This window comes from Brassica napus, chromosome A9 (genome assembly GCF_020379485.1).
Source record: "Brassica napus cultivar Da-Ae chromosome A9, Da-Ae, whole genome shotgun sequence".
In the NCBI taxonomy this organism is placed as follows: domain Eukaryota; kingdom Viridiplantae; phylum Streptophyta; class Magnoliopsida; order Brassicales; family Brassicaceae; genus Brassica; species Brassica napus.
Genome location: NC_063442.1, coordinates 20724238 through 20731099, shown reverse-complemented (window position 1 = coordinate 20731099; position 6862 = coordinate 20724238). Strand labels below are relative to the sequence as shown.

The following is a 6862-nucleotide window of genomic DNA, read 5'->3' as shown; positions in this document are numbered from 1 at the left end:
AGACTAAGTTTTCTAGCTTTACCACCTATGTGCCCGCAACTCGGTTGTTTTGCTGGACGAGGGTGGGTATCGACCGATGTGGAGTGCACTTCGTCGAGCGATGTTGGAAACGTGGTGGTGAACTTATGTCTTTCAAATCTTTCATCCTGCAAAGACATTTCTATTGCATGTTCTTTCCAATAATCCTCATCGTATTCCTCTGTATGTTCCTCGTTAGGTGAAGTAATTACAGTGTCAACTGCAAAACTTTCATGGAAACCACTGTCTGCCCAACTGCCTATGGAATAATCATCACGTCCTCTCTTGGTTGGAGGTTGGAAGGCAAAGTGTGGGTAACAATGATTAGGTGGAGCGAAATGGTTAACCGGCTGATCAACGTCTAGCGATGTGTTGTTGCGGTCATCGGTCACTGTTGACTCATTGGAATCGATCGATGGAAAAGTGGGGTGTCGATCGATTCCGAGTACTCTATTTCGTACTCCGATTCGTACTCTGCTCCACAATGGCATGCGCCAATGAAGCCATGTTCTTTCCCGTTATCCACATAACTAATAACCTTTCTCTTAGGTTGGATAGGGTCGTAGTGGATGTTGGGGTCTATCAGCGTCAGACACAATTTGTTTTTGTTCATGTCACATACAGCTCCTACTGTAGCTAGGAAAGATCTTCCAATCAGAAGTGAAGAGTTCCAGTTAAGCTTGATGTCCAGGACATGAAAATCTACCGGGGCAAGGGCATTACCAATCTGTACCTTCAGATCTCTTATGATACCTCCTGATTGTTTTTCTGTAAGATCCACGAAGGTGAAGGATTCTGTTGAAGGTTTGATGGTTAAACCAAGCTGTACTGCCATGATCCTAGGGAGGATACTAACTGATGCTCCTGTGTCACACATTGAATGGGGAAATTCAACAACCTTGACTACACATGGTATTGCAAACTTCCCAAGATCACTCTTCTTCGACAATGTGATCATGTGTTTCATATTCTCTCTTACTTGATGAAACATTCTCCTAATGTCCTCCTTAGTTACCTTTGTTTCTCGAAGAACATCCACAACCGGTGTGTGAAGTAAGCTTCATCAAAAGATTTTTTGATTGGGATTCTGAGGACTCTTTTAGTGAAACCATCCATCTCCTTCTCGTTAGCTTCCCTCCTAAGGTTCTTAGGAATTTTCTCCTTTCTTTTCCTTAACCTTCTCCCTTCAGTTTCCTGATCTTCTTGAACTGGTTCTGGTGAACTATTTAAAGGGTTGGGTTTTGGTTCGGGTGGGTTAGCTAATGGTTTAGGTAACCGCACTCGGTATGTCAGAGGTGCTTGTCGATCGATGGGAGGTGTGTTGTGACGATCGACGTCGGACTCACTCTGTCGATCGATGGTTGGCTCAACCGATCGACCGATTTTATCATAGAAAGGGGAGGGTGGGTGAGGATGCTTAGCTGCGAATTCCTCATGAGTTAGAATTCGAACACATTGCATTCAGTCGATTTAGCGGACGACGTCGATCGATGACTGGAGTAATCCGTCCATCGATCTTCGTCATGTTCTGTCGATCGATGCGAGTTCATCGACATCAGTCGACGCCATTGGGATCCGCCGAGACTCATGGAGCTTTCGATTTTGAAGTCTCCTTCCTCAAGCTTTTCATGTCTCAGCACTTGCCAGAAATCATCATCTATGATGGCATTTACGTGGTGTTTTCCTTTATCAGCTCTTGCCTCTCTAGCGAAAGCTTCTTGCCTCTTTATAGTCTCGCCAGTCTAAATTTCTTGCGTTTCAAGTTTTCTCACCTGAGTCCCTAGGCCTTAATTTTGGTGTTCAGATTGTTGTAGGCGGAGTCTATTTTACCGTTGAAATCCACGGTGATTTGTTGTTGTCCCAACAGTACTCGATCAAGCATTTCTTCGATCTTGCTTTCCTGAGTCTGTGGTGGTGGATTCTGGTAGTAGGAGTTCGAGTAGCTTTTGCTGTTGTTGAAGGGGTTTTGAAATTGTGAACTCTGGTTACTTCTTTGACCATTTCCAAAGAAGTTTCTGTTTCCGCCCTGGTTTCCAAATTTCTGACATCTGGTACCTCCGATGTAGTTCACATTTTGTTCTCCCTCTGTATCTACTACTTCTCCTTCAGCTAAACAGACTTGCTTCCTAAAAAGCTCGTGCACCACATCTAACTTAGCTCTTACTTCGTCCATCTGTTCCTTCCCGATAGAGGCTACATACTTCTTCCGCTTAGAGTCTGTGTTTTTGGTGCTGCTGCTGTTAGCAAGGTTTTCGATAAGTCTCACAGCTTCTAACGGATTCCGAGTAGTGAAGTTTCCTTCACTCGCCGTATCAAGAGCCATTTGATACTGTAAGGCGAGACCTTGGAAGAAAGTGCTTAGCAGCTGCACTTCGTTAAATCCGTGGTGTGGACAGTCTCACTGGAAGAACCTAAATCTAATCCACGCCTCTTTGAAGGACTCTCCAGCCTCCTACGAGAATGTGGAAATTTTGTTCCGAATTTCTTCAGCGTGCGCCTCATCGAAGAAGTTTTGTAAGAAAGCATTCTTGATGTCGGCCCAAGATGTTAAGGATCCTGTGGGTTGCTGCCTAACCCAGTGCATCGCTGCTCCATTCAGCGTGTATCTGAAGAGCTTGCACAGCAGGTAATCTTCGGGGACTCCTTCCATCCGAATAGCAGCGATTAAATCCTCGAACCGTTCTAGATGGTCCATAGGATGCTCGTGCGGTAACCCAGAGTAGGGTATCTGTGACACGAGAGTGTAGTATTAAGGCTTCAGCTCGAAATTCTGCTTCTGGATCTCCGAAAGTCGAATAGCTGATATGTTTGAATAGTACTCATTTGGGCGATTGTAGTCGGCCAGTGGTTTCCATCTAGCGTCCTCGTCTACAGGTTGAGCAGCTCCTGTAGCATCAGCATCAGGGATTACAGTCCCCTGAGCGTCTATTTTCTGACCTTTTGCATTACGCAGATGACCGTCCTGGTCATACAGGTTTCTGTTCTCGTCCTGTGTTAGAATAATAATGTTTATCATTTTTTACGACACGGTATTGATCGACGTACGCGGTGTAATATCGATCGTTGTCGAACAATTAGGATCGATCGACGATGAAGGTCTGGTGTCGGTCGACGGTTGGTTGTGAGTATCGATCAACGACGAAGTTGTTGCGTCGAGAGATGTGGAATGTTGACCTCTACGGATGGTGCGTTCCAAGTGAGCAGGATCGTCTGAGAACAGCAAATCTTTCTCCTTGTTGCTTCTGGTACCGCTGGGCATGCACCTGAAAAGACAAGAAAAAGATTATTAGAAAGGGGGTAGAGAAAAGAATAAGAATCAGTAAAACTAAATCTAATGGCGATCAAAGCTCCCCGACAACGGCGCCAAATTTGATAACATTCAAATTACCCTAAGGAGTGTTACTCTCATCAAAAGAAGTTCATATGTAGTACTTAGGGATCGAATCCACAAGGAGCTAGGGAACAATTAAATCTAGTGTTTATTAATTCTAAGAGTTGTAAATGTTTAAATGAAATAGCAATAGTAACAAGCGAAGTAAATAGTAAATGTAATTTGATTGGAAATGATATTAGACGCAGGGCCACTATTCAGGTGTTATAATATCTATAGATGCCTATTTGTTGCATGCATGATATGTTAGAGCTCAACCGCTTAACTCAGTGATCAGCTGTCGCAAGTTTCACTGGTTAACAAGCTAGATCTCGTGTCTCAACGGTTAGTATGTTGACAACGAAAGAGTGTCAATTGATGGTCCTATTGGGACGTCGACCGATACACATTTGCCTATGTCGACCGATAGTCAGTTGAGGACATCGATCGACGGGGTCTAGCCCTATTAAGATACTAAATTGGCGGTTAGCCCTCTCTAGAAGTCCTAATATGATAGATAGATGTCAGGATGGGATAACAAGGGTGCTTGAGTATGCAATCCTATGATCAAGTTCTAGTTAGCAAGGCTAAAACAAGCAATAAATACAAATCTATCATGAATATCACAACAAGGCAGATCTATAGTTTAGGGCTAATCCCACAAACCTATATGAACCTTGGATCTAATAAATAAACTATTCAGACATAGCAAAACAATTCATAACAATGAAGAAATGGAAATTCATAGTGTAGATGAAAAGAAATGAAAACAAGGAGTTTCAATCACAAGTGATCTTCTCTCCAAAACTCTCTCTTCTCTTTCAAAGTAAAACTGTAACAAAAAGCTCTCGTCTGCCGTCAAAAAAACTTAGGCAGTTGATATACCTTGGATTTGACCCATTTTTATCCATGGTATATAAATATTTTACTATATATATATATATATATATATGTTTTCTACTCTTCTAGGTATGTTTTCAGGTTCAGGTGCATTTCGGAGTAAAGCTATGACTTTGGAGCATTTTGGAGCTTAAAGGACAATTCACCCGAGCTGACCACTTAGAGGTCGACGAGAGGAAAAACAATCGATCGATGCGCATCAGTGCTGACGATCGATATCAGGAAATGCCTCGACAGATGAAGATTAATATCGATCGATGTACACAAGTACCATCGATCGATGTCGAGACACCAGACACGACATTTTGGATTCAGCAGACTTAAAAACCAAGGCCAAGCCAAATTACCAAAATGCCCTAACGAGTTTTTAACCTAGTAGAATATATACTGCCTAAGTGTTTTTGACGGCAAAAAGAGGAGAACAGAGCTTTTTCTAGACCTAGTTTTCTTACAAGTTTCATTTGGGAGAGAAGATCACTTGTGATTGGAACTCCTTGTTTTTATTTCTTTTCATCTATACTATGAGTTTCTATTCCTTTACTGTTATGAATTGCTTTGCTATGTCTAAGTAATTAAACTGTTAGATCCAGGGTTCAGATAGGTTTGTGGGATTAGCCCCAAACTATAGATCTGCCTTGTTGTGATATTCATGATAGATTTGTATTCATTGCTTGTTTTAGCCTTGCTAACTAGAACTTGATCATAGGATTGCATACTCAAGCACCCTTGTTATCCCATCCTGACATCTATCTATCATATTAGGACTGCTAGAGAGGGCTAACCGCCAATTTAGCATCTTAGTAGGGCATTTCATACTCGCGCATAGGCCTGGCTAGAACCCGTCGATCGATGTCCTCAACTGATTATCGATCAACGTTGGCAAAGGTGTATCGGTCGACGTCTTAATAGACCATCGATTGACACTCTCTCGTTGTCTGCATACTAACTGTTGAGACACGAGATCTAGTCTGTTAACCAGTGGTACATGCGACAGCTGATCACTGAGTTAAGCGAATGAGCTCTAATATATCATGCATGCAACAGTTAGGCATCTATAGGTATTATAATCTCCAACACCTGAATAGTGGCCCTGCATCTAATATTATTTCCAACCAAGTTACATTTATTATTTACTCGCCTGTTACTAGTGATATTTCATTTAGACATTTACAAAATTTAGAATTAATAAACACTAGATTTAATTGTTCCCTAGCTCCTTGTGGGTTCGATCCCTAAGTACTACTTCTGAACCTCTTTTGATGAGAGTAACACTCCTTAGGGTAATTTGAGTGGTATCAAATTTGGCGCCGTTGCCGGAGAGCTTTGATCGCCATTAGATTTAGTTTTATTGATTCTTATTCTTTTCTCTACCCCCTTTCTAATAATCTTTTTCTTGTCTTTTCAGGTGCATGCCCAGCGGTACCAGAAGCAACAAGGAGAAAGACTTGCTGTTCTCAGACGATCCTACTCATTTGGAACGAACCATCCGTAGAGGTCAACGTTCCACATCGCTCGACGCAACAACTTCGTCGTCGATCGATACGCACAACCAACCATCGATCGACACCGGACCATCATCATCGATCGATCCCGATAGTTCGACAACGATCGATACTACACCACGTACGTCGATCGATACCGTGTCGTCAAAAATGGTAAAACATTATTATTTTAACTCAGGACGAGAACGAAAACCTGTATAACCAGGCCGGTCATCTGCGTAATGCAACAGGTCAGAAAATAGATGCTCAGGGAACTGTAATCCCTGATGCTGATGCTATAGGAGCTGATGCTACAGGAGCTGCTCAACCTGTAGACGAGGACGCTCGATCAAAACCACTGGCCGACTACAATCGCCCAGATGAATACTATTCCAATAGATCAGCTATTCGACTTTCAGAGATCCAGAAGCAGAATTTCGAGCTGAAGCCTCAATACTACACTCTCGTGTCGCAGATACCCTACTCTGGGTTATCGCACGAGCATCCTATGGACCATTTGGAACGGTTCGAGGATCTAATCGCTGCTATTCGGATGGAAGGAGTCCCCGAAGATTACCTGCTGTGCAAGCTCTTCAGATACACGCTGAATGCAGAAGCGATGCACTGGCTTAGGCAGCAACCCACAGGATCTTTAACATCCTGGAGCGACATCAAGAATGCTTTCTTACGAAACTTCTTCGATGAGGCGCGCGCTGAAGAACTTCGGAACAAAATTTCCACATTCTCACAGAAGGCTGGAGAGTCCTTCAAAGATGCGTGGATTAGATTTAGGTTCTTCCAGCGAGACTGTCCACACCACGGATTTAACGAAGTGCAGCTGCTAAGCACTTTCTTCCGAGGTCTCGCCTTACAGTATCAAATGGACCTTGATACGGCGAGTGAAGGAAACTTCACTACTCGGAATCCGTTGGAAGCTGTGAGACATATCGAAAACCTTGCTAACAGCAGCAGCACCAAAAACACTGACTCTAAACGGAAGAAGTCTGTAGCCTCTATCGGGAAGGAACAGATGGACGAAGTAAGAGCTAAGTTATATGTGGTGCACGAGCTTCTTAGGAAGCAAGTCTGTTCA

General features: G+C 43.0%; 2 non-coding genes across 2 annotated transcripts; one reads left to right on the top strand and one right to left on the bottom strand.

The window, feature by feature from the left end:
• The first annotated feature begins 2396 nt into the window (after positions 1 to 2396).
• On the top strand, positions 2397 to 2502 carry LOC125578779. The gene has a single exon (XR_007316862.1). It is a non-coding gene; the product is annotated as a small nucleolar RNA R71 (small nucleolar RNA).
• A 3986-nt stretch (positions 2503 to 6488) lies between these two features.
• On the bottom strand, positions 6489 to 6594 carry LOC125578743. The gene has a single exon (XR_007316826.1). It is a non-coding gene; the product is annotated as a small nucleolar RNA R71 (small nucleolar RNA).
• Positions 6595 to 6862: the final 268 nt, after the last annotated feature.